The sequence below is a fragment of the Lithobates pipiens genome, unplaced genomic scaffold, assembly GCF_037356315.1.
Source record: "Lithobates pipiens isolate NorthernLeopardFrog02 unplaced genomic scaffold, aLitPip1_a1.2 Scaffold_23, whole genome shotgun sequence".
Lineage (NCBI taxonomy): Eukaryota > Metazoa > Chordata > Amphibia > Anura > Ranidae > Lithobates > Lithobates pipiens.
In genome coordinates, this window is record NW_027507785.1 from 230511647 (window position 1) to 230528140 (window position 16494).

Sequence of the window (16494 nt, forward strand, 5' to 3'; positions counted from 1 at the left end):
CTGTATGTCTCTATTTTGACTGGCCCAAGTTAATTCTAGGACACCAATATAGGCAGAGCTTAAAAACAACCGGTATTATTTGGTGGATGAAATTAACATTGACATTGGCGTCAAGTTCATTCTACAACTCCTAGTGGTCTTGTTTCAAATACTCGTAGCAGCTTTCAGTGTTCTGCTCTACCTAAATGGTGGACTGTTCTGATTGGACAAAACTTTTGCACTTCCTGATACTATTATTATTATTTTTTTTTTTAAAGCGTGTCCACCGCCTGTAGCTACTCACATGTTTCTATTGGCCAAGCCATCAGAGTGATGGGCCAATAAAAAACCATTGGGGACCATAATGGAGTGGCCTTATCAGGAAGCACCGGAGCCTGATCAGAAGATACTGACATTCTGGCAGAGTGTTTCTACTGAAAGCTATTGCAGGTATGTGTAGGTACCCACAAGTGCTTAGTCTTTTTATGTGTCAGCACTTTTCTTTTGTTAAACTAAACTATATGAACCATTTTTTTTTTCTTTTTTGGGATAGAATGGGGAAAGATTAAAACCAAATTTCTGACAGGATACAATTCTAACTGATTTTGTATTGAGGCACATACAGTTTTGATGTTCTTTACCTTGACAACCAAGATTTTTCCTTTGGCAGTATTGGTCATATCGGTTTACCCCTTTTTGTGCATATAGCATATGTCCTCAGATTTGGATCTATGTATATGGCCAGTGTGAGACTGTTACTTTGTTTATTCTTGTCTTATATTTTTGTGTTCCACTGGGGAGAATAAACTTGACTAATAAAAACCTCATAGGGATTTTAGCACTTCCACATTCTATCCAAACCATAAGCCCCAGTTCGTACTATAATCCGCATGTGAATTGCACACAAGCCACTTTTAGTATTCATTAACCACTTCCCACCCGGCCACTGCATATGTACAGCCAGGGCGTTCCCTCCTTCAGAGTGGATGTTTAGGAAAATCCCTCAGAACGAGGCGGATTGCGCGCGTGCCCGTGCAGTGGCGCGATCCCGATGCGCTTGTGTCACCCAGACATGGCACATCTCCGATCGGCAGGAGGGCTCTGTGATTGGCCCTCCTGATCACATGACGGCCATGTCCAATCACAGCCACCATGTGATGTAAACAGCCGGTTGCTAGGCGATTGGCTCTTTTCTCCTCACACAGAAGTTGTCGGTGAGGAGAGGAGAGCGGATCGCTGTAGCCGGCTGGTGATCAGTAAGTATGAGCTGTTGTTTTTTTTGTTTTTACAGCTTTTTACACACTGATCACCAGTGTAAAACACACATGTAAAACATATACACAATGTAAAACACACATGTCCCCAAATGTATGTTCCCACATAGTAAAAACACCTGTCCCCCCCCAGATTTAACAGTAAAATCACATGTCCTAATGATTATCTGCACACACATGTCCGTGATCACCTGCGCACATCTGTACATGGTCATCTGCGTACATATGTCCGTGGTCACACGAACCAATTATACATTTAACGAGATTTTTTTTACTAAAGACATGCAGCAGAATACATTTTGGTTTACATTTATGACAACATTTGATTTTATTGGATTACTTTTAAAATAGAAAAATAGAAACAAGAAAATATTGATGTTTTTCAAAATTTCCTCTTTTTTCGCTTATCGCAAAAAATAAAAAATGGAGTCGTGAATAAATACCACCAAAAAAAAACTCTATTCATGGGAACAAAATGATAAAAAGGTCATTTGGGTACAGTGTAGCATGACCGCGCAATTTTCATTGAAAGCGCGAGAGCGCTGAAAGCTGAAAATTGGTGTGGGAAGGAAGGGGGTGAAAGTGCCCAGTATTGATGTGGTTAAGAAGGTGTTTCTTCCGCTTAACTGGTCTCTGTTTCAATTTTCTTTACTCATTTTAGATTTTTTTTTTTCTTTCTGTGAAACGTCAAGGATTATATACAGTAAAACCTTGGATTGTGAGCATAATTTGTTCCGGAAACATACTTGTAATCCAAAGCACTTGTATATCAAAGCGATATCCCCGTAAGAAATACTGGAAATGTAGATGATTCCTTCCACCACTATTTATTCATAGGTCTTTCAGCTTATGGTCCATATAAAAAGATTATAGCAATGTGATAGGGTGTGTAACCATAAAATGTCCATTCACAAATGGCAGCCTCCACAATGGGATTAGAAACAAAATCCAGCAGGAGCTACAGAGTATAAAAGAGAAGAGAGGCACCTCTAAGTGTAGCAATATGGTTAGTCAGTGGCGGCTGGTGAAGTTTTAGGATGGGGGGGCGCCAGACCCCTCCCACTTGGTGAAGTCGGCGTGGTTTCAGGGAAATAGTGTCCATGGCTCTAAGGTGGTGGGGTTAGAGTCTGAGATGGGACAGCAGGCTCAGATCCTACACAACAATAGAAATATGTATATTCTAGAAAGTTTAACAATTGGCAGATAAAGATATTCCAAACACCTGGCGTTAGCACTTCAATCATTCTCGCACCATGGTTGTTATGCTGTCAGGATGATTGAAGTGCATTATTTCTATTATTACATTGTAATATAAAATGGAATCATTCAACTCACCGTAATGCAGAATCAGTGGGAACCCCGAGTGTGTCACTAGCCACATCGCCTGCCATCAGGTGCCTCCAGCAGAGTCCCTCCTTACATGCAGCCTGTGTCCCACCAAATGCAACCTATGTCCCACCAACCCCCCCCCCCCCCCGTTCTCCCTTACTGTGTTGTCCTCTCTTTCCACAGAGGCGATGGAGGGGTCCGCTCCTCTCATACTTCATGTTTTCTCTCTCCCGGGTGCTATGGGAGAGAGAAAACGGGCAGTGACATCAAACTCTGATGTCAATCAAACCGTCCGGCCGTAGTAATAGATACTACGAGCGCTGGGTGGAAGCTACTCGGTGCTTCGGAAAGTGCAGCAAGGTGGGATAAAAGCAGGCAAATGAAGCGCCGCATCTGCAATCTCGTGCTTGCATAGATGTGGAGCTTCCCATAAGTGCACTGTGTCCTGCTTCCAAACACAATGCACTTATGGACCCTTTATTTATTTTTATTTTTTTAAAGGGCGCGTACGGGACGTACCGCCACTGGTTACATTTAATGACGGTACAACATTTAGCAACTCGCATGGTTGATTAACCACTTCAGCCCCCGGAAGGATTTACCCCCTTCCTGACCAGCACACTTTTTGCGATTCGGCACTGCGTCGCTTTTACTGACAATTGCGCGGTCCTGCAATATTGTACCCAACTAAAATTTCCTTTTTTCCCCACAAATAGAGCTTTCTTTTAGAGGTCGACCGATATATCGGCCGATATTTGCCGTTTTTTAAATAATCGGCATCGGCCGATTGTGCTGATAAAAAGCCGATTTACAACTACAGCGGGACTTTGAAATGACTTCTGTATAGAAGTCAGTGCAAGTTGACAGTCGTCATAGAAACATCTTCCTCCTCTCTGGGCAGCCTGCCAAGAAAAGAACAAAAAGATACAATGTTTACACTTGAATGAAGTCATCTCAGTATGTAGAAGTTCTCAGTTTAACCATTTAAAGACTAAATCTTTTCTGACACTTGTTGCTTACAAGTAAAAGTCCTGTATTTTCTGCCAGAAAATCACTTAGACCCCCCAAAAATGATATATATATTTTTTAGCAGAGATCCTAGGGAATAAAATAGCTGTTGTTGCAATATTTTATGTCACACGGCATTTGCACAGAGGTCTTTCAAATGCATTTTTTTGGGAAAAAAATACACCATTTAAAAAATAAAAATAAAATAAAAACAGTAAAGTTAGCCCATTTTTTTTTTTTTTTTTTTTTGTCCAAAAGTTTTGACTACCTGTTTTTATTTAATATATAGTTTTTATTTATTTTTTTAATCTAAATCATACATACAAGTAAACTGACTGGAGGTTTGTTTTGTTTAATAAATGTTTAAAGCGGGAGTTTTTTTTTAAAAGCCAGCAGCTACAAATACTGCAGCTGCTGACTTTTAAAATAGTGACACTTACCTGTCCAGCGCGCCCGCGATGTCAGGACCCGAAGCCGATCTCTAGATCGTCTGTAAGGTGCTGCCGCCGCCATCTTGGGTATGGGAATCAGAAAATGGAGCCTTTCGGCTTCATTTCCCGGTTCCCTACTGCGCATGCGCGAATCACGCTGCACAATAAGGACAGTCCCCGCTGCCTCTCGGATCTGTGTGTTTCCCAGCAGGCAGCGGGGCACTTGCGGAAAGGGGCGGGCACTTGCGGAAAGGGGCGTAATCTACGCCCCTTTCCGCAGAGAGCTATCCCGGAAGTGGGTGCAGAATACCTGTACTGTACAGGTATCTGCACCCCCCTCCCCCCTGAAAGGTGCCAATTGTGGCGCCGGAGGGGGGGAGGGTTCCGATGAGCGGAGGTCCACTTTAGGGTGGACCTCCGCTTTAAATGTAAGAAATTTTCTGTATCACTTATGAAGACTGCTTTAGGAGTCCGGCGAGAAGACCCCCCAAGATGGAAAACCACCGGAGCTTTCTAATTATTTTAAAACCCTGTGTTGTGTTTTATTTACACTTTTTTTCACATAGGGTGGGGAGACGGTATCTGGGGGGCCCCCTTTTTAAAGGGGCTCCCGTATTCCGATAAGGCCCTTGTCCTCATCAACATGGGGACAAGGTGCTTTGGGGTGGGAGGGCTGCGGGGCCCCTCTTCCCCAAAGCACCCCCCCATGTTGAGGGCACGCAGCCTGGTACCGCTCGGGGGGGGGGGGGCGCTCGCTCGTCTCACTCCCTTTCCTGACCAGCTGGGCTGCGTGCTCGGATAAGGGTCTGATATGGACTTTGGGGGAGCCCCACGCCGTTTTTTTTTCAGTGTAGGGCTTCCCCTTTAAGTCCATACCAGGTGACAGGGCTCGCGATATGTAAATCTCACCGATGGAGGCGGCGACATTGACTTCCATTGCTAGTCCTGTCTACCTGGAGCTGCATTCAAAATGAACGGACTTTTCTCCGTGTGTGGTCAAGTCCGTTCATTTCAAAAGTCCGCCGGACTCCCGCCATAGTGTGGCGGAAAGTCCGGTCGTGTGTGGGCGGGTCCGCTCGTTTGGAAAGTCCGGCGGACCTCCACTGCAAAGTCTAGCGGTTTGTCTGCCGGACAGTCTGATCGCGTGTACGCGGCATTAGAGGCGCCTCTCTTCTTTTATACTGAGTTGTGACTTGACACTAGTTGTATATCAAGTCAAAATTCATGAAAAAAGTTTGCTTGTCTTGCAAAACGCTCTCAAACCAAGGTTTTACTGTAGTTTGATTCTCAAGTTTCTCTGACAGTGTCAAGTGCATTCTCATCTGATATATAATGCATTCATTATTTATAAAAACATGGATTATAAGCTTTATTTCAGTAATTATTTGTTTTGGATCACTTATCTTTGATACATACAGAGGAGTAAAAAAAAATAATCACCGAATAGAGACATACAAATTTATTTCATATTTCTGCTACATATGCAAAGCATGTAAGATACTGGTTTGTGTTTATAAATATTTATTCATTTCACCGTTGCTTATTGCTTACATTGACTGGTAACCTTTTTATAGCTAAACCCTTTTAAAACTGACATTTCAGTATGCAGAGGATGCTGGCTGCTTACAAGCCTTCGGGACTAAAGTGGCAAGATCTCTTAACTGCAGACTTTCCCCAACCTCCTGCATATAATTTGAACAGTCAATGTTGGGGAATAATCAGAAAATGGTGAATAATGCCATTTAATACTCAGATTAGAGATAAGGATTATTAACTGTTAGATGTAATATTTAAATAAGTATTTAAACCTTCACTACGAATTTTGTGTAATAGTGGGGACCGTTTCCTAAATTGTATTATTTTGCGCCTGCCTTCTACCCTTCAGCTAATATTTTCTTCTCCTTTTGGATAGGTGAATATATACCTAGTGATTTCCAGGATGAAAATAGCCTTCACAGTTTTGCAATACAAAACAGCTGGGACTAGATGACAAGAAAAGCAAAAATCCCATATGATATGATTACACTAAATGTGTTTTTACCAGTCTCCCAATTAAAAAAAACTGACAAATAGGTGTCAAAAAGCTGTAAACATAACCTTTTGACCTTTCATAAATAAGCGACATCATTGTATTTGTTCTTGCAAATTAGAATACCATTAAAGTGGTTCTACATCCATTTTTTTTTACTGTAATAATTAACCTCCCAAAGCATTTGTAATTCTGTTCAGCCAGTTATGTAGTTCACACAATCAGGCAATTGATGCCACTATTTCCTAGTGCACTTTTTCCCCTGATGGCTTGTAAATGATCACCTTGTAAAACAACCCATTGAGTTTAAAATAGAAATGAAAGGCAAAACATTTTTGTATAGATGTAAAAAAAAAAATTTAAAACCTTTTTTCCCTTTATTAACCACTTTCAGATCGGACCATTTTGCTGGCTTAAGACCAGACCACTTTTTGTGATTCGGCACTGTGTCGCTTTAACTGACAATTGCGCGGTCTTGTGATGTGGCTCCCAAACAAAATTTACGTCCTTTCTTTCTCACAAATAGAGCTTTCTTTTTGGTGGTATTTGGTCACCCCTGCGGTTTTTATTTTTTGCGCTATAAGCAAAAATAGAGCGACAATTTAGAAAAAACATTATTACTTTACTATACTACTTTACATTATTTACTTTTTGTTATAATAAATATCCCCGATAAATATATTAAAGAAATTTTTTTTTTCCTCAGTTTTGGCCGATGCGCATCATTTTGGTAAAAAAAATCGCTTGATTGGTTTGCGCAAAAGTTATAGCGTTCACAAAATAGGGGATAGTTTTTTGGCATTTTTTATTAATATATATTTTTTTTACTAGTAATGGCGGCGATCAGCGATTTTTATTGTGACTGCGACATTATGACGGACACATTGGCCATTTTTGACACCATTGTTGTTTATACAGCAATCGGTGCTATACAAATGCACTGATTCCTGTGTAAATGACACTGGCAGTGAAGGGGTTAACCAGGGGTGGCAGTGTAGGGGTTAAGTGTTCCTAGGGGCGTGTTACTAACTGTGGGGGTTGGGCTTTGTGTTAGTGAACATTGATCTCTGCTCCAATCACATGGAGCAGAGATCGGTGTCCCTTGTTGCTAGGCAGAACGGGGAGATGCTGTTTACAACAGCATCTCCCCGTTCAACCTCCCCGTGAGACGATCGCGGGTATCCCCGCAGCGATCGAGTCCACAGGACCCGCGACCGGACTCACGGGGGTCCCGACCACCAGCACTCGAGCGCGCCGGCGCGCACGCGATGGCAGAGCGGCATATAGAAATGGACGTACCTTTACGCCAATATTCCTGCCCGTGCCATTCTCCCGACGTGCATCGGCGTGCGTCGGTCAGGAAGTGGTTACATTTTTTATTTTTGATTTATAGGTGAGCACATTCCCTCTGTTCTCAGCTGAATAAGCGCTGGGGGGGGGGGGGGGGGGGTTGATAGAGTTACACAGCAACACACTGAGCTTCCCAGTGAATGGCTGTGCAGCGGGGGCATGTCAGGTGTCAGGACAAGTCTGATTATTGTAAGAGAGCACACAGAATTCCCAGCTTAGCTAGTGAACATGCCACGGTGTTTTCTCCTGCTTAGTGTAGTCAGTTTTTAAAAGGAAAGCAAGAACACCATGGATTTCTAACAAAGGAAGCAATACAAAAATAACAGGGTGCTTTCTCATACAAGTACATGGCACAGCATGCACATATCAGGAATATGTAGTGGGGTGACAAATGCTTTAACTTGAAAAAAACATATTTACTTCTGTCTGTGTTGCTGTTAGAGTGATTTTCCTTCACTTCCTGTTCTGGGGACAACCTTTTTACCAGGCAAGAAGTGAAGGAATCTCTCCATTGGAGCCTCCGATGGCTGTAAAACCTGACCAGGGTTTTGATCAATCTATAAAAAATGTAAAATAAAAAACAAAATTGTTTTGGTTATAAATATACCGTATTTTAGCATGTAAAAGGATCCAGGGGATTCATGCACAGCTGTAGCACTAATTCTTTGCACCTAAAAACATACAGAGAACGCTTTGTATTTATGCATTTTCTTAAAGCTTCACTCAAGTCGACTTCTTAACCCCATCTCCAACACTGACTTTATTTTAATTTTTTTATTTTACATGGAGTGTGTACTTTTTTGGGCAGGTAGCCACCCCCACTTCAATTTTCACCTGTGTAAGAATGACACACACGTAACCAATTTCCGCCCGCGCTGTAGCCGAAAGATGGCTACAGTGCAGGCTTCCAGTGTCGGGAGGGCATCAGTAGACGTCCTCCCGTGATCGTGCCCCCTGCGGACTTAGGGTTTGGACTTGGCTGATCACAGAGCAGGGTAAAGGGTCAATCACAGCAGCCCTTTAACACATCATCAGCTGTCAGTCAATGATGGCTGATCACAGATGTAAACAGAAGCTGGCTATCAGATTTTTTTTCTCCTCGTGATCAGCGTGAGGAGAATAGAAGAAAGTGCAGCCTCCTCAGTGCCTCCTCATCAATGCACTCAGTGTCGCCTCATCAGTGCAGCCTTCTGAGCGCAAATCAGTGAAGAAGAATAATTCTCTATTGCCAAAATTTTATATCAAAGTATGAAAAATGTGTTTTTGTTTTTTTTATTCAAACGTTTCGTCTTTTTTAATTTTTTTAATTTTTTTTGCTAAAGCAACCAAAAAAACAACCCAGTGGTGATTAAATACCACCAAAGTGCGGCCTTGCTGAAAGCTGAAAATTGGCCTGGGCAGGAAGGAGGTATTAGTGCCCAGTAAGAAAGTGGTTAAAAATGCCCCCTGCCTACAGCCTCCCTTGATAAGGATAAGATCACCTTTTTGTTAACTTCTTTTTTTTTTCTAAATTCCAGCTCCCCTATGTACCAATATAGCATTCATGTACATTTTTTGGCTCAGCCGCTGGCTGAGAGCGGTCGGGAGCCGGTCGGCTGCTGGATTTCCAGCATGCTCGTCAGACAGAAGCCGGCGGAACGGCTGTTTTTTTTTTTTTTTTTTTTTTTTTATTGAATTGTCCAATGTTGCCCGACATTCGGCCTGTGAGTACTAGGCTTTATGTAATGACATCAGGAAATTGGCTTATAGCAGTAGCCGATAACTTCTTTTTCAAATAACCCTTGAGCTAACCCTTGAACTTCAAAAGTATATATCTCAGCTATGTATCTAGCTATTTGGGTGGAGATACCCTTTTATTACTTGCAGCAGGTGGCCATGAGTAAAAGTTATGTCGCAGATCTAAATATATTTTGAAGAGGCGGAGAACGGATGGGTATTTCTCTGATGGGGTTTATGATTGTTACTCACATTGGTTCAGATAAATGACACCTGCTCAGCAGATGTTCCCATTCAGCATGGACTGTGTGTAGAGGAGGAACGATTATTTCTTGGTGCCCTGTGTTTAGTCATTTTCATCTATTCCAATTATAGGGACAGCTTTTTTTTATTTTTTACTACAGCTGAAGCCTTGTGCAATTCCAGAGATTATTGCTGCAGACTTGGTATGTACATTGGGTTTATTTTATCAAATGTGTGAATAATCATGATCTGTACATTCCCCATGATCTCGGTTTCAGTCCTCTGCAGAAATGTGTAAAGGAAAGACAGTTGTCTGTTATGGCCAATTATATTGTCCGTTTTCTTCTAGAATGCTTGATTTGAACCTGGAAAGGCAAAACCTGCTATGGGTAAAAATAATTATTGTTCAGCTTCCCCGCGACTTCTGTGTAAGAATTGTGGCATTTTTCAGATGTGGTGCATATAGGTGTAGTTTCCAGTGTATGGGTCTCCTGCGTTATTAGATCAATAAGAGTTTTAAGATAACCAGATGTTTTATCTGTAACACCAAACACATTGTTTATGTATGAAAGTTTGCAATGCCAAGAACCATTAGGAGACATTGTGACCACTTTAGAGCAGCCATTCTTCACCATATTTCTGTGGAAGCCTGGGGGTTACCCGGAGGTTGCTAAGGGGTCATTGAGCAGTATAACAAGGCATACCTCTTGCTGACCACCATTGCTAGTATTCACTTGCCTGCTCCTCCCCATTGTAAGGGGTTTCCCATCCTACTGGCCACCATTGTAAAGGGAACATTTCATTCTAATGAGTGCATTTTTATATTGACCACCAATGTAGGGGGAACTTTCCCACAGACTAACAAGGTATAGGGCACTTCATTGACCTCTAATGCTAGGGGTCATTTTTCTGCTTCTCTCTTGAGGAAAGCCATAGGTCCACTGGGAACTCTTTTATACTGACTTTTTTTTTTAAATGTCTAGCAAAAAGTTTGCTCAGACAAGATTAGGGTGGTCAGAGCATCCAACTGGAAATGGGTGGATGCAATGGTGAGGGCAGACGGAGGTGGATGAGTGACAGTGTGCCATAAATAGGTTGAGGGGGGGAGAGTGGGTACTTCCTGTAAGAGTGGTTTAATGCAATGGGGAGGGAAGTGAGGTATGGAGTGAGCAGGGATAAATGTGCTCCGTCTTGGTGAAAAGGGGGGGGGGGGGGTACAGGCACAGTGGTAAGACACTTTAAATCTTAAAGTGGAAGTAAACCCATCGATTTAAACAGTTTCAAATAATGGCATGCCGGGAATGCTAACTGCACATTGGCTCTCAACCAAACTGTCAAACCACCCAATGGCTGGTGTCATAACGGATCACATGTGCAACTCCGTGGCAGCTGAAGATTAAACGGAGGCAAAGATGACAGCTTCCGTGGATGAAAACGATAGGGGAGTTTACTTCCACTTTAACTGAACCCACCAATGTACCCACTTCCCAAAACAGTTACTATAAGGCTACTTTCACACTGGGGTGTTGCGGGGGTGCTGGCGGTAAAGCGGCGCTATATTTAGCAGCGTTTTAGCGGTGCTATGCGGCCGATAGCTGGGCAGTTTTAACCCCTGCTAGCGGGCAACATTTTTTTTAAACCGCCCACAAAGTGCCGCTTTACATGCGGGTTTGCAGCGCTGCCCCATTGTTTTCTATGGGAAGGGGTGCTTTAGGATCGGTAATTACGCCGCTATTACAGTGCTCCAAAGATGCGGTTTGCAGGACTTTTTTGACCGCCCTCTGGCTTTCACGCTGGAGAGACAGCAGTGGCTATTTCAGGGCGCTTTGCAGGTGCTAAGTAAATTAAATAATGAATGTTACAGTTACTAGTGTGCTTATGGTAACTTTCAAATGAACTGTCCAGCCAAATGACTGGTTTCATAGCTGCTCCCATGTGCTGCACTATAGCAACTGGCAGCTTTCTTGACTGTAAGGAATAGGTGGGTTTAGTTCCACCTCGACTGAACAAGCTGATGTTGGAATCGTACTGCTGCTCCAGATTCTGTTTTTTTTTTTTCAGTTCTACTAAAATCCCCCATGATAATGTATTCACACAAAAAAAAAAAACATAAAATGGACAAGTCTTAATTCCTGGTAGGTTAATGACCCTGTAGGCTAGTATTCGCTGATATACAAAATGCTCCACTGTCAAATTTAAAAGCATTATAGACTATTGTGATTGGCTTGTAAAGTTTCAGGAGGAGTTACTACTGTTTTATCTTTTAAAGTGATGCGTAAACAGTTGGTGATATATAAATTCTGTAAAAATTATAACTAAAAAAAAATTCTGAATTTACAGTTCTGTGCAGTGCATACCTTTCCTGGACAGTAGGCTTTCTTGCAGTCATGGAAGATGTGCTTTGTGAAACTAGTGAATAGATGGAGTATAGCTTATACCAATCAACCTAAATTGTGTTATTCTAGTGTAAATTTTAAATATGGACCAGTATCTACCAGATTTTGATTAATAGAATTTCATTGTTATTCGTACTGTATGTATGAAATATTAGCCAAACCTCCATTGGTCATACAGAGGGCATTGAATTGGCTGACTTGGAGTTGAGTGCCACCTACACTGCATGTACCCAGGACCCTTCTGGAAGTATAGATAAAGATTTGAGAATTTACAACAGCCTGTCTTCACTTTTACAGTATTGTTTGGTTTACCATTTAAATTGGTTTGACACGTTCTCTTTAAAAGACGCCTGTCAGGAAATGAATGTGTAACCTACCATGGTGGCTGCTTCCAGGAAACATTTGTTTTCTGGTTTCAGTTCTGGTGGTGAACACCTGGAGAATGAATGCAGCAACTGAAAGTAAGGGATTTCTCATATGAATATTTGATCTAGGTCATTGGTTCAGAAAGTGTTTAAGCAATCAGCATGACCCAGGGGTGATGGGTTTCTTTTTAATGGACAGCACACCCAAATGTTAAAGGTGAAATGGAAATTACAGTAGTGATGTCTTACTCCTACTGCATCAAAACTTTACCCTTTTTAAACAGTTTGCTTTTACATCTCTTAAGAATAGAGTTGGGCGGACACCTGGATGTTCGGGTTCGATGGGTTCAGCAGAACTTCGGAAAAAAGTTTGAGTTCGGGACCGAACTTGACCCCGAACCCCATTGAAGTCAATGGGGACCAGAACTTTTGAGGACTAAAATGGCTCTAAAAAAGTAATGGAAAGGGCTAGAGGGCTGCAAATGGCAACAACATGTTGTTAAGAGCATGGCAAGTGCTCTGCAAACAAATGTGGATAGGGAAATAACTTAAAATAACATAAAAAAAATAAAAAATATGCTAGAGGCCCCCTTCTCAGAAGAAGAGGTACCGGAAGTGATTAAGAACCTCAGAAACTCAATGGCACGATGCCACACAAATGGTGGAAATGCCCCACAATACGCCCTTTCTGGAAAAAAAATATTCAATTTAATGGATAAGCTAGTGGGAAAATAAAATACTTTGACATTAAAAAAATTAAAAATTATAATCTTGACCTAGGAGGATGGGGTCCATAGGGAGTAGGAGGTTGGTCACCTGCATGATGTTGATTCCATGTGGGGTCCGGGACCTAATCGTCCTCCACATCATCTTCCACTCAGTCTTCACCCCTGCCCTCCTTGTCGATCTGCACAATTGCGAAAGCAGCAGCAGTTGGCACCTTTGTTTCGTCATCCGGGACGTGCTGTCCTTCCATGTACTCATCATGAAACATAAGTGGTTAGGCATCGGTGCACACAATCTCTTCCACTTCTGGGGCAGGGCTAGGTGGTTTCCCTGGGAAACCCTGCTAACAGTCATAAAAAAAGCAGAAGAGACTGCTGCATGATTTGGGGCTCAGACTGCTTGGCTGATTTGCAAGGGGGTGAGGTGAAAGACTGATGGATATCGGCTGCAGGTGCCAACTCTGATCTTTCATTAGGAGGCTGGGTCTGAGACAATGTTAAGGAACCGGAGGCACTGTCAGCAACCCAATATACTATCGCCTGTACTTGTCCTGGCCTTAACATTCGTACAGCCGCATTAGGCCTGACCAGATACAGCTGCAGGCTCTGTCGCCTACTCGCACCTAAGGAAGGCGTTTCACTTGTGCGTGTAGCTGGCACAGATCGACCACGTCCTCTCCCTGCTCCACCAGCATCACCACGATCGGAGCCATGTCCCTTCTTTAACGTTCTCCTCATATTTTCCAAATTTAGGATCTTGCCCTAAATGAGTGTTTTTGGAATAGCAGAATACACCCACAGTATGTAAACGTTGTATCCCACACCTACAGAAATGCAGAAAATGCTATTAAAAAAAAAAGTTTTTGCCCTAAATGTTTTTTATTTGAATAGCACAATAGAAGAAAAATATATAAATTGTGTATCTCACACCTCCAGCTATGCAGAAAACACTGCAAATTTTTTTCCCACTAAATGGGTGTTTTTGGAATAGCAGAATACACCCATAGTATGTAAACGGTGTATCTCACAGTAACATGTACAGTGCTGGTGCACTGAGCTTGCAGATGAGTTTTATATTTTCTCTGGGGAAAAAAATCAAAAAAAGCAGCGCCACCTATGGAGCGACGGATGTTGGCGGTGACGTGCGCTAACATCCGCTCCACTAAATCCAGACGGAAGGGAAACCCTATTTCTCATCCGTCTGGTGGATCAGATTAAAAAGGACAGGCGGATCCGTTTTTATCTGATTCCCCCATAGAGATTACCAGGGTTCTGACAGGTCCATGTCTGCCCAGTGAGCAGATGCACTTGTCATCCGCCAGCTCAGTAGGGATCAACGGAGCAAGCCCTACTGAGCAAGAGGAGTCCATAAAAACTGACATTACTATGTGAAAGAGCCCTAAGGCCCCTATCTCATATGGTGTGTGTGTGTGTGTGTATGTATATGTATATATGTATATATATATATTATATTTATTCAAATGTCCAAATCAATATATTCAAACAAATTGATTTATTAAATGCTTTAAAAAGAATATTGAGTCTAAAATCATATGTAGTTGTCCATAAGATCCATCTTCTCAACATGGTACACCAGTCATTGTGTAAAAGAAAACAATTTAACATCAATTGTATACGATACCGTCAGATGACCCAGGGTTAATATCACCAGCTGATGCCGAATTTTGATCTCAGATGTATGCACTGACAGCCCAGGATGTAAAACGGGGTAGGATGTTCACAGAGGGTAAAGCTCCAGATGATGGCTGCGGGTATAAATTTACTACATCCTGCTGTGCATTCAAAACTGTGGGTGTGTGTCTCACTGCAACCGCTTCAGTGGGTTAGAGACTGGGGCAGAAACAGCGTCCTATGAGAAACCTTCAGTGGATCACAGCACAGCCGCTGGACCCGCAAATCGCTCGTGCTGAAAACCGGAAGCAGCATTCACTCAGAATCAGGGGACCCGAAGGGGCAGAAGTTATCTCCGATGGACTAAATCGTAAAGCTTGTTGTTGTCCTAGAAACCATGGCTGACATGTTTCGCGTGTGAATGCGCCTTCTCAAAGTCTTCTCAAAGGTGGCTTTGAGAAGGCACATCACGTTTGTCTCATCCACACTGCTCATCTGGAAATTGATGCCGACAGAGAAATACTGTACTTTAAAATAAAGTGCATTTGGGCCAACACTATGAATATACACTAGATTACCAAAAGTATTGGGACACCTGACGCACATGAAAACCATGTATTTTTTGACAATCCAATGTAAGCTTACTAGAAAAATCCCCCTTCATGCCGTGAGTGCTTCCTGACTGCTGGCCATCACTTTCCACAACTTACTGAACTCCCTGCATGCTTTGCAGCTTCTCCTCTGCTTTTCACCATCAGTTTCTAAGGACTATATATCACATGGTACCTTGCTGCCTGCAAGCTGTGATTCTTGTACTGACTCCTCCTCTCAGAACCTGTAGTTGGTGTCTACTACAAAAAACAAACTAAAGTGGGTGCACCAGCCTAGTGCGTTATCCCACAGCATTAGCTTATCTCAACAAAAATAATACTCACAAACATGTGAATGAAAATCGCTCATCGAGCTACACATCTGTAGCCCAGTAGTCCTAGACTTGCCACACTCCAGAGTGCAGGGGGACCTCCCCGGAACCTTTTTTGAGTCTGATGAAGAACGATCCTGGTGAGATCCCCCTGCACTCTTGAGTGTACCAAGTCTAGGGCTACTGGACTATAGATGAAGTAGCTCAATGAGTGATATTCACATGTCTGAGTATTATTCCTGTTGACCTTAAAGCGGAGGTCCACCCTAAAGTGGACCTTCCGCTCATCGGAACCCTCCCCCCCCTCCGGCGCCACAATTGGCACCTTTCAGGGGGGAGGGGGGTGCAGATACCTGTACAGTACAGGTATTCTGCACCCACTTCCGGGATAGCTCTCTGCGGAAAGGGGCGTAGATTACGCCCCTTTCCGCAAGTGCCCGCCCCTTTCTGCAAGTGCCCCGCTGCCTGCTGGGAAACACACAGATCCCAGAGGCAACGGGGACCGTCCTTATTGCACAGCGCGACTCGCGCGTGCGCAGTAGGGAACCGGGAAATGAAGCCGAAAGGCTCCATTTCCTGATTCCGATACCCAAGATGGCGGCGGCAGCACTCGAGACGATCTAGAGATCGGCTTCGGGTGCCGACATCGCGGGCGCGCTGGACAGGTAAGTGTCACTATTTTAAAAGTCAGCAGCAGTATTTGCAGCTGCTGGCTTTTAAAAAAAATAAAAAAACGCGGAGTCCCGGTGGACTCCCGCTTTAAATAAATGCTGTGGCATAATGCTCTAGGCTGGTGTGCCCTTTTTAGTTTTGTTTTTTGTAGTGGGTTCAGGACATCCCCAGTCCTAAAAGGCAGTAAGGCTTGAAACATTCCCCATTGATGTTGTCATCTTTTATACCTGTACCAGGCTATCACACTTATGCACAGGAGATATTATGTCATTATGGCAAAACAAGAAATGAGAGGAAATCCCTTGGGGATCCCTAGGTCACCAGAACTATTGTCCCCGTTGGAAGATTTTCCATTTATTACTTTTTGAGGATAACCCAAAATTTGGGATTTACTTTTACTTTCATTTTGCATGATCATGGTAA

The 16494-nt window shown here is 42.9% G+C and overlaps 1 protein-coding gene across 5 annotated transcripts in view; it reads left to right on the top strand.

The window, feature by feature from the left end:
* The window catches only part of DIPK1A (divergent protein kinase domain 1A), a 233511-nt gene that overhangs the window by 64744 nt on the left and 152273 nt on the right, over positions 1–16494 (top strand). For 3 of the 5 annotated variants that reach the window (XM_077452912.1, XM_077452909.1, XM_077452906.1), the window contains one exon: positions 258–429. The exons of the other annotated variants lie outside the window; for them this stretch is intronic. The gene's annotated coding sequence lies outside the window, so the exon portion shown is untranslated. The remainder of the gene's footprint in view (positions 1–257; positions 430–16494) is intronic. 5 annotated transcript variants of the gene reach the window in all.